The sequence below is a fragment of the Peromyscus leucopus genome, chromosome 2, assembly GCF_004664715.2.
Source record: "Peromyscus leucopus breed LL Stock chromosome 2, UCI_PerLeu_2.1, whole genome shotgun sequence".
Taxonomy (NCBI): domain Eukaryota; kingdom Metazoa; phylum Chordata; class Mammalia; order Rodentia; family Cricetidae; genus Peromyscus; species Peromyscus leucopus.
Window position 1 is genome coordinate 137,055,359 of NC_051064.1, and position 13,260 is coordinate 137,068,618.

Sequence of the window (13,260 nt, forward strand, 5' to 3'; positions counted from 1 at the left end):
GGTGAGCTGTTCACGGTGGACAGCCATTATCCATCTAGCCAAAGGGAGGCCAGGAGAGGACACTTGTCCCCGCTCCCTGCCTTGATCCCCCCTCCTGTCCTTCCTACCCGCCCCCTTTTTCCTTCTAGGCTGCTCTCCAACTTTCTATATAGCCAAAAGTGACCTTGAACTTTTCATTTGGTTTTGTTTTTGTTTTCCGAGACAGAGTCCTGGCTGTCCTGGAATTCACTCTGTAAACCAGGCTGGCCTCAAACTCACAGAGATCCGCCTGCTTCTGTCTCCCTAGTACTGGGATTAAGGGCATGCACCACTACCTCCTGGTGACCTTGAACTTTTTAGAAAAGATTTATTTATTTTTACTTCACATGTATGACTGCTTTGCCACATGTAAGTCTGTGCAACACATGCATGCAGTGTCTGAGGAGGCCAGAAGAGGGCGTCGGATCCCCTAGAACTGGAGTTACAGATGGTTTTAAGCTGTCACATGCTGGAAATTGAACCTGAGTGCTCTGGAGGAGCAGGCAGTGCTCTTAAGGGATGAACCATCTTTCTAGCCTGACCTTTAACTTCTGACCCTCCTGCCTGTACTCCCTAAGTGCTGGAATCACAATCATGTACCACCCAGCTTCACTTCCATTATTTATCATCATCATCATCATCATCAATTAGAGTTTTGTGTGTGTTTGGGCACATGTAGGCCACAGCCTGTGGATGACCATCAGAGGACAACTTGCAGAAGTCAGTTCTCTTCCACCAAGTGAGGCCTAGGGATGGACTAAGGACTTGGTCTTGGTGGCAGGCACCTTTACCTGGTGAGCCAACATCTTACCAGCCAGTGATTGGTATACAGTGTTGGGTTTTGCTAGGCAAGCATGCTACCAGCTGAGTTCCATCCCTGTCTGCTTTAGATGACCACCCTCACACATGACTGGTGCAGCTTCTGTTTGAACAGTTGGCTAATCCAGATATTCTCATATTTGCGTATTAAATGCCTAGTGAGTTGTAGGCTTTCCCACTTACTGGCTGTGTGGATTTGGACAGAGGACTTCACTGTTTCTGTCCTCAACATCTACATCTGTGCAATGGGAGCAATGGGAGTCTCTCCCACTGACAGTGGGGAGAACCAGGTAGTGTGTAGTACCTAGAACTATCTTTCCTCCACCTGGCTGTCACCCATCACCTCAGCATGCCACAAGAAGTCCCTGTTCTCGTACATTCGGCAGCCATCAGTGCCTTCTGTAAAAACGTGGCATCTCTGTTCTACTTTGTTATTTAAGTGAAATTGACATCTCAGGAAGATGTACCAGATTTTTATCACATGGTTTTGTGAGACCAGGCACCGGGCCAGCTTCACACAGCCACACATGTGCCTACATGAGCACACAAGCCTGCGGACACACACGCGCCCTGAGAAGCCTGAGCCACACAGTGCTCTTTTCCAAATGGGCTGGGAAGGGCCGTGAGGAGCTGGAGGCAGCTTTCAGCTCTACCCAGCGGGCTCTGAGTGAGGCATGCCCGCACCCAGCCTGGCTCTGTCCCCTCCTTGCCCTGAAACTCTGCAGAGAGCTTCACCTCCCTCAGACTCAGCTTTCTCATCTCTCCTGTGAAAGGGGGTTCATCATCTCGACATTTTGGGGTTCTTTTGTGTAATGTTGGGGATTGAACCCACAGTCTCGTGCATGCTAAGCAAGTGTTCTTCCACTCAGCCACATCTCCAGTCCTTTCTGGGCTCTTGCAAGGTCTACAGAAAGTGTAGAAAGTTCCTGAAAGAGAGTCATTGCCAACTGTCCAGGAATGAGCGTTCTTAGACACCTGGCTGGCTTTCAGTTGAGTAAAAATCATTTTAAGAAAACGGGGCTAAAGCCTATGTGCCTTACATAAATATATTTGCTTACTACCTTTGAACACCCCAGTTAAGCCAATGAAAGGTTTCCCCATTAGCTTATTTTATTTTATCCTCAAATATGAATAAGAGATTAAGTATGTTTGGGCGAGAGAGACTGAAGGACAAATACCAATAAGGCCAGGTTTTTAACTCTAAAATGGGACTGAAAGAAAAAGGACCTTTCTCCTGAGGCCTGGTGTGTGTGTGTGTGTGTGTGTGTGTGTGTGTGAGTGTGTGTGTGTGTGTGTGTGTGTGTGTGTGTGTGTGTGTGTGGTTTTTTGTTTTGTTGTCTATGGTACGGGGAAGTGAACCCAGAGACTCTGATATCCCGGCAAACCCTCTGCCACTAGGCTATCACCCCAGTGCCCCCCTCCCAGTAATTCTGAACCCAGGCACTGACGTGCCCTCCTGTAATCCTATCACTCAGGAGTCTGAAGCAGGAAGACCAGTAAAAGGTTTAGCCTGAGCTACGTCGCAAGAGTCTGTCTCAACCCACCAGGGCCAAGCAAAACCAAGATTATTTTGGGAACTCACTGAGGTGGTGTATGTAAAGCTGTGAGACAAGCCAGAGGTCAGGTTTTGCCCCCCCCCCCCATCGAGGTTCTCAGAGGTCGGACGTGGTTACCTTGGGCCTCAGCACTGGTGACGTAGTAATAACTGAGTAACGCTAATGGTGATAACGTTCATTGTTGAACACTTGGTGTGTGCCAGGCTCTGTGCTCACACACACGGGCTGGGCGACTTGGTTCGTTATAAAGGTGCCTGCTGTGCCGGCCTGATGACCTGAGTTGGGTCCCTGGAGCCCGCAGTGAAAGGACAGAAGTGACTCCTAGAATTTGTCCTCTGACCTTCATGTGTGCCTTGGTATGACAGCACACAAATGTCATAAAATAAGGACGCATAAGGAACACTGAAAGCATTTTCTTGAAAGGTTTTTTTTTTTAAATCTTTTTGTTTGTTTGTTTTGTTTTGTTCTTTTGGTTTTTCGAGACAGGGTTTCTCTGTGTAGCTTTGGTGCCTGTCCTGGATCTTGCTCTGTAGCCCAGGCTGGCCTCAAACTCACAGAGATCCACCTGCCTCTGCCTCCCGAGTGCTGGGATTAAAGGCGTGCGCCACCACTGCCTGGCGAAAGTTTTTGATCTTTAATTGGAAGTATTTAAATTGTTTTTTTTGTTGGGGCTGGAGAGACAGCTCAGAGGTTAAGAGCACTGACTGCTCTTCCAGAGGTCCTGAGTTCAATTCCCAGCACCCACATGGTGGCTCACAGCCATCCGTAATGAGATCTGGCGCCCTCTTCTGTGTACATAATAAAAATAAATAAATAAATAAATAAATTTTCTTTGTTGATTCCATATCTAAAATGTTTTTGTGTATTTTTTGTTGTTGTTTTGTTTTGTTGAGACAGGGTTCTCTGTGTAACAGTCCTGGCTGTCCTGGAACTCACTCTGTGGACCAGACTAGCCTCCTGCCTGCTTCTGCCTCCCAAGTGCTGGGGTTACAGGGATGTCCCACCACCACGGGCTGTTTTGGTTCTGTTGAGACAGGTTCTCACTCTCGTCTGAGCTAGCCTGGAACTTACACGTGGCTCAGCGCAGCCTCAGACTCCACTGACTCCCAAATGCGGATCGGAGTTCTGAGCCAGCACAGGTCCCACTTTCTGCAGTGGTTTTATTTGTTTGTTTATTTTCTCCAGAGCCTCACATAGCCTAGTCTATCCTTGAATTCAACATGTGGTCAAGGATGACCTTGAACTTCTAATCCTCCTGCCGGTTTCTCTGGAGTGCTGGGATTGGAGGAGGGTAACACCACAGGGTTTATGAAGTGCTGGGGATCAAACCGAGGACTTCGTCCATGCTCCTTAAGCACTCTACCAATGGAGCTCCATTTGTAGCCCATTTATATTGTTGGTTTTAAGAAAATAGCCGGGTGGTGGTGGTGGTGGTGGTGGTGGTGGTGGTGGTGGCGGTGGCGGCGCACATCTTTAATCCTAGCACTTGGGAGACAGAGCCAGGCTGATCTCTCTGAGTTCAAGGCCAGCCTGGTCTACAGAATGAGATCCAGAAAAAAAAAAAAAAAAGTTTATTTTTATTTTATGTGCATTGGTATTTTGCCTACAAGTGTGTCTGTGTGAGGGTCTTAGATCTCTGAGTTACAGACAGTTGTGAGCTGCCATGTGGGTACTGAGAATTGACCCCGGGTCCTCTAGAAGAGCAGTTAGTGCTCTTAGCCGCTGAACCATCTCCCCAGCCCCTGTATTGGTTTTTTAAATACAAAGAAGCTGTGTTACGTTTCCCTATGTGTTTCCCACATGCAGAGGAGGTAATTTAAATTTTGAGCCTTATGCATCTGGGGCCAAATCAGTAGGTGAGCATGGATGGATGGCAGTCCTGGGTTGAGGGTGTAGTAAGAGGGTGTTTGCTCAGCTTGGAAGAGGCCTTGGGCTCCAGCTCCTCCACGGACATTTCTATGCATCCTTACTATACTTGGATCGATGATCAACTGGCCGCATATAAAGGAGTCCCAGAAACGGGACATAGTGAGAATAGCTTCCCGAATGCCTTCCTTCCCTCCTCTTCTGCCCACCTTCCATTGAAGAGGGCAGCAGTGACTAGAAATCCAGTCAGCTAGGTGACAAAGTCCCTTGAGCTGCTGTTCCTCCCTCCCACGGTGTTGCAGCTCCTTCTGGAACAATCCCCCATCTGAGACCCTTGGCCTGCTGCTCAAGTCCTACCTTCTTTAGAAAAAGGCCCTGGAACTTCCATGTCACCAAAGATTTGACCACTACAAACGTCTCTTGGTGCCCTGACTATGTGCTATATCTCCCAATGCCACCTAAAGCTTGTAGTGGCAAGCAGGAGAGAGGCAGAGACAGAGACAGAAATGTGGAGAGATCACTCAGTGGTCAAGAGCACCATACTGCTCTTGCAGAGGACTTGAGTTCAGTTCCCAGTATTCACAGGCAATTCACGACTGCCTGTAACTCAGCAGACAACCTCTGGCCCCTGTGGACACACACAGACACATACATATGATTTAAAACAATTCACACACACATTTTAAGAGACCAGGGCATGGTGGTTCTCGCCTTTAATCACAGCACTCAGGAAGCAGATCAAGATGGATGTCTGTGAGTGTGAGGTCAATCTGGTCTACAAGTGAGTTTCAAGCCAGCCAGGCTACATAGTGATACCCTGTTGGAGGAGGAGGAGAAGAAGAAATAAAAGAAAACAGACTTGGACTGGCAAGATGGCTCACTTGGGAAAGCACCTGCTGGGGGCAAGCATGAGGATGGAGTTCAAACCTTCACACCAGGTAAAAGGCCAGGGCAGCACCCTTGTCCCAGCACTGGGGACCTGGAGATAGAAAGATCCCTGGAGCCGGGCGGTGGTGGCACATGCCTTTAATCCCAGCACTCGGGAGGCAGAGGCAGGCGGATCTCTGTGAGTTCGAGGCCAGCCTGGACTACCAAGTGAGTCCCAGGAAAGGCACAAAGCTACACAGAGAAACCCTGTCTTGAAAAAACAAAAAAACAAAAAAACAAAAAAAAAAAAAAAAGATCTCTGGAGCTTGTTGGCCACCTTGTCTGGCTGAGTCAGCAAGCTCCGGGTCCAATGAGAGACTCACTCAAAAAAAAAAAATAATAATGGGGGGTCGGTGGGTGGAGAGATGGCTCAGTGGTTCAGAGTGCTTGCTGCTCTTGGATAGGACCTGGTTCTGTTTCTAGTACCTAGATGGCAGCTCACAATTGTTTAGGGGATTTCATGCTCTCCTCTGACCTCTGCAGGCGTTCATGTTACATACATTCATAAAGACAAAACACATCAAATACATTTTCAAAATCTAAAACTTAAAAAAAATGTTAATGGCAACCACTGGCCTACACACACACACACACACACACACACACACACACACACACACACACACACGTAAAAAAACATGGGGTAGTCAGGGGAGAAATTAACTGGTGGTGCATGCCTGTCTTTAATCCCAGCACTCAGGAGGCAGAGGCAGGTAGATCTCTGAGTTCCAGGACAGCCACAGTTACACAGAGAAACCCTGTCTCAAAGAAAACAAATATTGTTGCTATTATTTTGGTGCTGGATATCAAAGTAAGACCTTGTGCTTGGAGCTGGAGGGATGGTTCAGTGGTTAATAACACTGGCTGCTCTTCCAGAGGTCCTGAGTTCAATTCCCAGCAACCACATGGTGGCTCACAACCTCTGTAATGAGATCTGGTGCCCTCTTCTGGCAGAACCCTGTGTACCTAATAAATAAACAAATCTTTAAAGAAAGAAAGACAAACCTCGTGCTTTTAGGCAGTCTAAGACTTAACTACGCCCTCAACCTCCTAAGAATGTTTTATAAGTTCATCATTGCATTTCATCCTTTAAACCTTTCCAAGTCTGCAAATCATAGATGGGCACCTGAGACCCAGAAGGAGAGAACCTTGACCAATGCTATGTTCCAAGGCATGCCTCAACCTCTCTGAACTCACGCACCCTGAGTACCTTCTGGTATATAGGCTTTTGTCCTGACATCTTCCTCAGAATTTAGTAAGACCGGTGTTGTCTTCATGTGTTAAGGACCTTGAGACTAAGGTAAGTAAAAGAACTTGCCCAAGTCACACAGACAGGGAGGGACAATATCATGACTTTATCAAAGCTAGTCTCTTCCAGTATGTGTCTTCTATTTAGTGCCTGGAGGCCTCTGGGCTTTGCTGTTAGGGAGCCTCAGTGTGGTACCCCAAAGCAAGGCTGACTGCCAAGACTGCCCCCTCACCCACCTCCCTCAGCCTCAGCATCTGGGGTCAGGGAGCTCACAAAGAGGGCGCAGAAGGCCCTGCTGCAGCCATGATCTATACATACAGCCAGGCACCCCCCAGGCCCATTGTCTACCCCGGAGACAATATAGATAAAGGACCCAGCCTAGTGGGCTGCTTGCATCAATCTGTAACCATGGAAACCCCTAGGGAGACAATTCCAGAGCCCTCCCTGTCATTCCTCACCCCCCACACACACCCTGCAGCTGTGTCCCAGCCCCCAGCGGGAGAGGAACTGCTGGTAATTGCCACCACCAACCCCCCCCTAGCTACTGCCACCTCCAAATGGGACACAGCTGGATCACTCTTAAACCCCCTCCTCCAGCAGAACTGACACTGCTAAAGGGTCTTTAGGCCTTAAGGTCTAAACCTTGTAGGTCAGTTTAAGGTCACAGGGTGGTGAGAAATGCCCTTGATCCCAGGGTCAAACTGAGGAAAGGTTCAATAGAATCCGCCACCGTAGAAACTTTGACAGCGCAGGTTTTTGGCATGTGACTGCCCTCTGGTGGCCATTGGCTGCAACTGTCAACTGCTGCACTGGAGGAGAGACCCATGGCTATGTAACCGCTGTGTTCCCGATGCCCACGCATGTCAGATCTACTCCTCACCCTGTGGGGTGGGCGTTCTTAACCTACTCACGCATGCTTAAGCCTAGGCTCCCAGAGAACATGGAAAGGTAAAAAAGCAGGCGGTTAGGAGGGCCAACGTGGCAGCATCAGCTCAAATACCTGCCACCACCGCTACCTGCCTCAAGGTAATTTTTTCAGCTTACAACTCCAGGTGAGACCGTTACTTTGGGGAAGTCAAGGCAGGAATTGAAGCATCATACCCACAGTCAAGAGCAGAGAGAGAATAAATGCATGGTTCTTTGCTTGCATTCAGCTCGCCTTCTCCACTTAGGCCACCAAGGACCCCCTAAGGCCTAGGGAATGGTGCTGCCCACACTAGGCTGGGTCTCCCTGCAAGCAAGACAATCCCTGACAGACATGCCACAGGCAACCTGATCTAGATAATTCCTCATTAATACTCTCTTCCCAAGTGATTGACAGTTAAATCTAGCCAGCACACTCTCTGAATCTGTTTCTCCATTTGCAAAGTGATGGTGTTATAAGGATCAGGAAGTTCACAGGTATAACGTTTCTAAGCCTTCAGGAAGGTGATCCACAAATAGCGGATACAAAGAATTCCGGGTACATCATTGAACTTTCCCTGGCTTTGGTTTCTGCCTCGAGTCACAGGAGTGCTTTGTTATTGAAAACTTCTGGGGTGGGTCACAGGTAGAGCATCCTGTTGGGAAATATTATTTTAAGGTGTGTTACTTTTGTTTATGTTGCATTTGTTTAACTCTGTGAAGTTTTGTTACAGGTGTGCCTGTCTGAAACACCTGATAGTCTAATAAGAGCTGAACAGTCAACAGCAAGGCAGGAGAAAAGATAGGCGGGGCTGACAGGCAGAGAGAATAAATAGAAGGAGAAATCTGAGAGAGGAGAGAGAATCTAGGAGCAAGAGAAGGAAGAGGACATCAGGGGCCAGCCACTCAGCTACACAGCCATCTATGGAGAAAGAGTAAGATTTACAGAAGAGAACAGGAAAAGCCCAGAGGCAAAAGGTAGACAAGGTAATTTAAGTTAAGAAAAGCTGACTAGAAACAAGCCAAGCTAAGGACAGGCATTCATACGTAGTAATAATAAGCCTCTGTGTATGAATTTATTTGGGAACTGGGTGGTGGCCCCCCAAAGAGCAAAAGAGTAAAAAAAACAAACAACAATAGCATCCCTTATCCAAAATGCTTGTTCCCAGATGGGTTTTGGATAACACACTTAAGTGTGCATATTTGCATATGCATAATGAGATATGTGCCGGTGGGAGCCAAGTCTAAAACACAAAGTTCATTGGTGTAACAGGACTTACCTGTTAGGCAAGGGAGGTGTCACTGAGCTAGCCTCCCTCCCCCCAGCCCAGCCCTTGGGCCTTCATTTTGATTGCCCCTTGTCACATGGGGCCGGGCGTTAAAGTTCCTGGTAAGCAGGGGTTCTCAACCTATGGGTCACGACCCCTCTATGGGTTAAAAAAACCCTTTCACAGGGGCTGCATATCAGATACCCTGCATAGATATTCATGTTACAATTCGTAACAGTAACAAAATTACAGTTATGAAATAGCAATGAAAATAATTTTATAGCTGGGGGTCATCACAACATGAGGAACTGTATTAAAGGGTTAGGAAGGCTGAGAAACACTGGGATAATGGTTCATGTCAACGTTCAAAGAGCTTTGCACTTTCCTGGTGGTTGAGCAGTTACCCAGCATGCCTGAGGCTCCCACTTCCGTCTCTCATACTGATTAAAAATAAAAGTTTCTGGGGCTGGAGAGACGGCTCAGCGGTTAAGAGCACTGGCTGTTCTTCCAAAGGTCCTGAGTTCAATTTCCAGCACCCACATGGTGGCTCACAACCATCTGTAATGAGGTCTGGTGCCCTCTTCTGGCCTGCAGGCAAACATGTAGGCAGAACACTGTATACATAATAAATAAATCTTTTTAAAAAAATAAAAATAAAAGTTTCTGATCTGCTGGGTAAGGGGAAATGGCCACGGTGGGTGGAGGAGAACCAGGGGGAGTGGGTAGGAGGGAGATGCTATGCTTCTTTCCCTGGGGGCCTGGAGAAAGGGAATGACGGAAACGTTTAGCCTCTAAGGTGACACATGTCCTCTCTGACCTCCCAGGGTCCTGAGAGTATTTCCCCAGATACAAAGTTCCAGAGACTGTGTCAGTGGCCTGAGACTGTTCCTGGGAAGGGGCTGAGTGACCTATCAACTACTTTCCATACTTCTCATGGCGGCTGAGCCCGTCAGGGGCCACTGGGCTGGACAAGGAGCAGGCAGAGCGTGAAAACAGCCATAATTACCAGGGAGTTGGTGTTGGACTGAGATATTAACAGGATGGTGGGAACTGGGGTCATAGTCGGCATCTGAGGATGGACACTCACCATCATCACCCAACACCAGCAAGATTCCCAAGACTGGCTGTCCTGAGACTCACTCTGTAGACCAGGCTGGCCTCAAAGTCACGGAGATCTGCCTGCCTCTGCCTCCCCCTCCAAGGGCTGGGATTAAAGATGTTGGGAATCTCCAATTGGGGGGGGGTCCAAACCCCGCCCAGATGTTCAGCTGGGAACTTGGTCTCACTCCTCCCATTCCAAACCCTGCCCACAGAAACCCCACCAAGTTCCTCCCGCAGTTCCTCCCCCAGAGCTCCTCAAGACCGAACCTACAGGGTATTTAAGGTCCGGTCCATAGACCTATGTGGTTTCTCCTCTTCTACTGATCAAAAAATGTGTGGGGGGCTGGAGAGATGGCTCAGAGGTTAAGAGCACTGGCTACTCTTCCAGAGGTCCTGAGTTCAATTCCCGGCAACCACATGGTGGCTCACAACCATCTGTAATGAGATCTAGCGCCCTCTTCTGGCCTGCAGTGCAGGCACGTGTGCAGGCAGAACACTGTATACTAAATAAATGAATAAATGAGTAAATAAATAAATAAATCTTTAAAAAAAAAAAAATGTGTGGCACTTTGCCTGGTGTAAGACTGGCTGTCTTCATTCCAAAGTGTTTGGGCTTGTTTTTCCGTTTTAACAATTGATCTGATCCCTTCTGAGCCCTTTGCCTAAGATCAAGCGCAACTGAGGTCCCCTTTGGTTTTTGTTTTTTTTTAAAAGATTTTTATTTATTTATTATGTATACAGTGTATCCCTGCAGGCCAAGCGCAACTGAGGTCCCCTTTGGTTTTTGGTTTTTTTTTAAAGATTTTTTATTTATTTATTTATTTATTTATTATGTATACAGTGTATCCCTGCAGGCCAGAAGAGGGCACCATATCTCATTATGGATGGTTGTGAGTCACCATGTGGTTGCTGGGAATTGAACTCAGGACCTCTGGAAGAGCAGCCAGTACTCTTAACCGCTGAGCCATCTCTCCAGCCCCCCCCCCCCCTTTGGTTTTGTGCTGGAGACTGAACTCAAAGATCTGCCGAGGCAAGCCGCTATCCCAGGGCAATGTGCAGGCCGGGCTGGGGGGGGGGGCTGTAAATTAGGCGTGGCGGCAGTTGCAGCTGCTTGCCTCATCATGGCCTCCAGCAGGTCACGTGCCTCCTTTAAAAGACCACCCCCTCCCCCCGCTACCCACCCCAACCCCCATCCCTGTCTCTGTTTCTGACTCTCGTTCCCTCTTCCCCTTACTCTCTGTTTCCTGGTCTCTCTCTCTCATGTCCCCGCTCTGAGATGGCCTTTCGCTCTCCTCCCTCCGGGTGAAACCTCTTTCCTTAGATCTGTTTCGTGGAGTGATCTCTTCACAGCCCTGCCCCCCCCCCCAGGTACCCTCCTGCTGCCTTAGCCTTCCAAGGGCTCTACCACTCAGCTTAGTCTGAATTCCTGATTTTGCTCCAAAGTTTCACTTCTATTATCTGAAGCATTAAGGCACACCTTTCTTTTTCTTTTCTTTTAATTGGGAGGTTTTGAATCAGGAATGAATATAGAATGCATGACATTCTCAGAAACTTAACTGGTTAAAAGAAAGGGAGGGGGCCTGGTGAAGCACACCTGTAATCCCGATATCCTATATCTCAAGGAAGGGGGGGGTTGAGTTTGAGGCCAGCCTGGGCTATACAGTGAGGCCTTATCCAAAAGCCAAGAAACAGCCTGGTGATAAACGCCTGTAATTTCCACACTCCGGAGGTCAAGGCAGAGGATTAAGAGCTCAAAGCTATTCTTGGCTACATAGAAAGTTTGGAAGCCAGCCTGGGCTACTTGAGACCCTATCTCAAAATGAGAGAAAGACAGGGAGACAGAGACAGAGGGACAGAGATGGAGAGACAGGGTGTTGGGGTGGAGGTGGGGGAGCAAGCAGGGTGGTTTCCCTGAGGCAGGGAGGTGAAGAAAGACATCTCCAGCAGAACACTTGGGGTCCTTGGGGAGCAGAGGTGTCAGGCGGTTGGGAGAGGCATGTTGATCAGAACTCAAGGCCCATGTGTGGAGATTAGAGGTGGGTAAGCATGGCCCGGCCATGATGGGGTACTTACTGCTCGTGAGACCTTAAGCCAGAGACTGACAACTTGGGGCACCCTTGGGGAGAGGAGGAGAAAACTGATTGTGGGTGGTCCTCCCCCAAACTGCTCTAAACACCTCCAGTGTTTCTCTGTCTTCTTCTAGGCTGGTCTTGAGCTACTGGCAATGCTCCTGCCTCATCCTCCCAAGTGCTGGGATTATGGGTCCAGTGGGGAAGAAATGTGCTAGACCAACAGTAAACTTATTTATTTATTTATTTTTTGCTTGTTTATTTTTTTGCTTATTTTTTTTTTTTGAGACAGGGTTTCTCTGTGTAACTGTTCTGGCGGTCCTGAAACTCGCTCTGTAGCCCAGGCTGTCCTCAAACTCACAGAGATCTACCTGCCTCTGCCTCCCAAGAGGTGGGATTACAGGTGTGCGCCACCACAGCCAGGCATCCCCCGCCCCCAGACGGGTTCTCTGCCTAGTTTTGGTGCCTGTCCTGGATATCACTCTGTAGACCAGGCTGGCCTCACAGAGATCTGCCTGGCTCCGCCTCCCAAGTGCTGCCATTAAAGGAAGTATGCCTCCAACGCCCGGGGGCTTTTCCTTTTCTTTCTTTCTTTCTTTCTTTCTTTCTTTCTTTCTTTCTTTCTTTCTTTCTTTCTTTCTTTCTTTCTTTCTTTCTTCCTTTCTTTCTTTCTTCCTTTCTTTCTTTCTCTCTTTCCCTCTTTCTTTCTCTCTCTCTCTCCCTTCCTTCCTTCCTTCCTTCCTTCCTTCCTTCCTTCCTTCCTTCCTTCCTTTCTTTCTTTCTTATGCTAATGTTTAAGTTAAATTTATTCGTTGACAATTTTATGCATGTATGTAATGTATTCTGATTACTCTCACTCCCATCCTTTATCACTTCCACCCCTGCCCCTGCCCCCCACAACAGCATTTCCCCCCCTTCAATTTTGGAGATTGTAGCCAACCAACGCCTCATCAAGTCCTCCATGACTGAGCTACATCCGCAGATGGATGGCCCCCGTTTCATGTGGGGTCACCTTCACAGGTCCCAACATCTGTGAAAAACATCTTCAGTGTCTGCAAACATCTGGAAAGAATCCGGCCAAACTGGTAGCCTGGGCTTTCCCACCAGGGCTGCATCCTTCGCTCCCTGTCTTAGCACGCACGCGCCAAGGGGATCGGTGAGACGCTCCGCGGCAGGTGCGCCAGTCGGCCTCTAGATGGCACCCTTTCCCTTTCGCCCCCCGCAGCCTTTCAGAAGCCGAGAGAAGGGAGCCCGGCTAGCCAGAGGGCTTGTATCGCCCACTGGTGAGCAAGTTCAGCAGAGCATTGCCTTTGCCCCTGAGAAAACAAAGACTTAAAATCACGCAGGAAGGTGCGCACAGGGTTAGCTGCCTTTTATGCGCTCCACTTCCCTCATCTGTCATGGAGACTGATCCATCCCCAGCCAATGCTAGGCTGTTTCCTGCAGCTACAGACTTGCCCATTCCCAGACTTTCCGGGTATTTC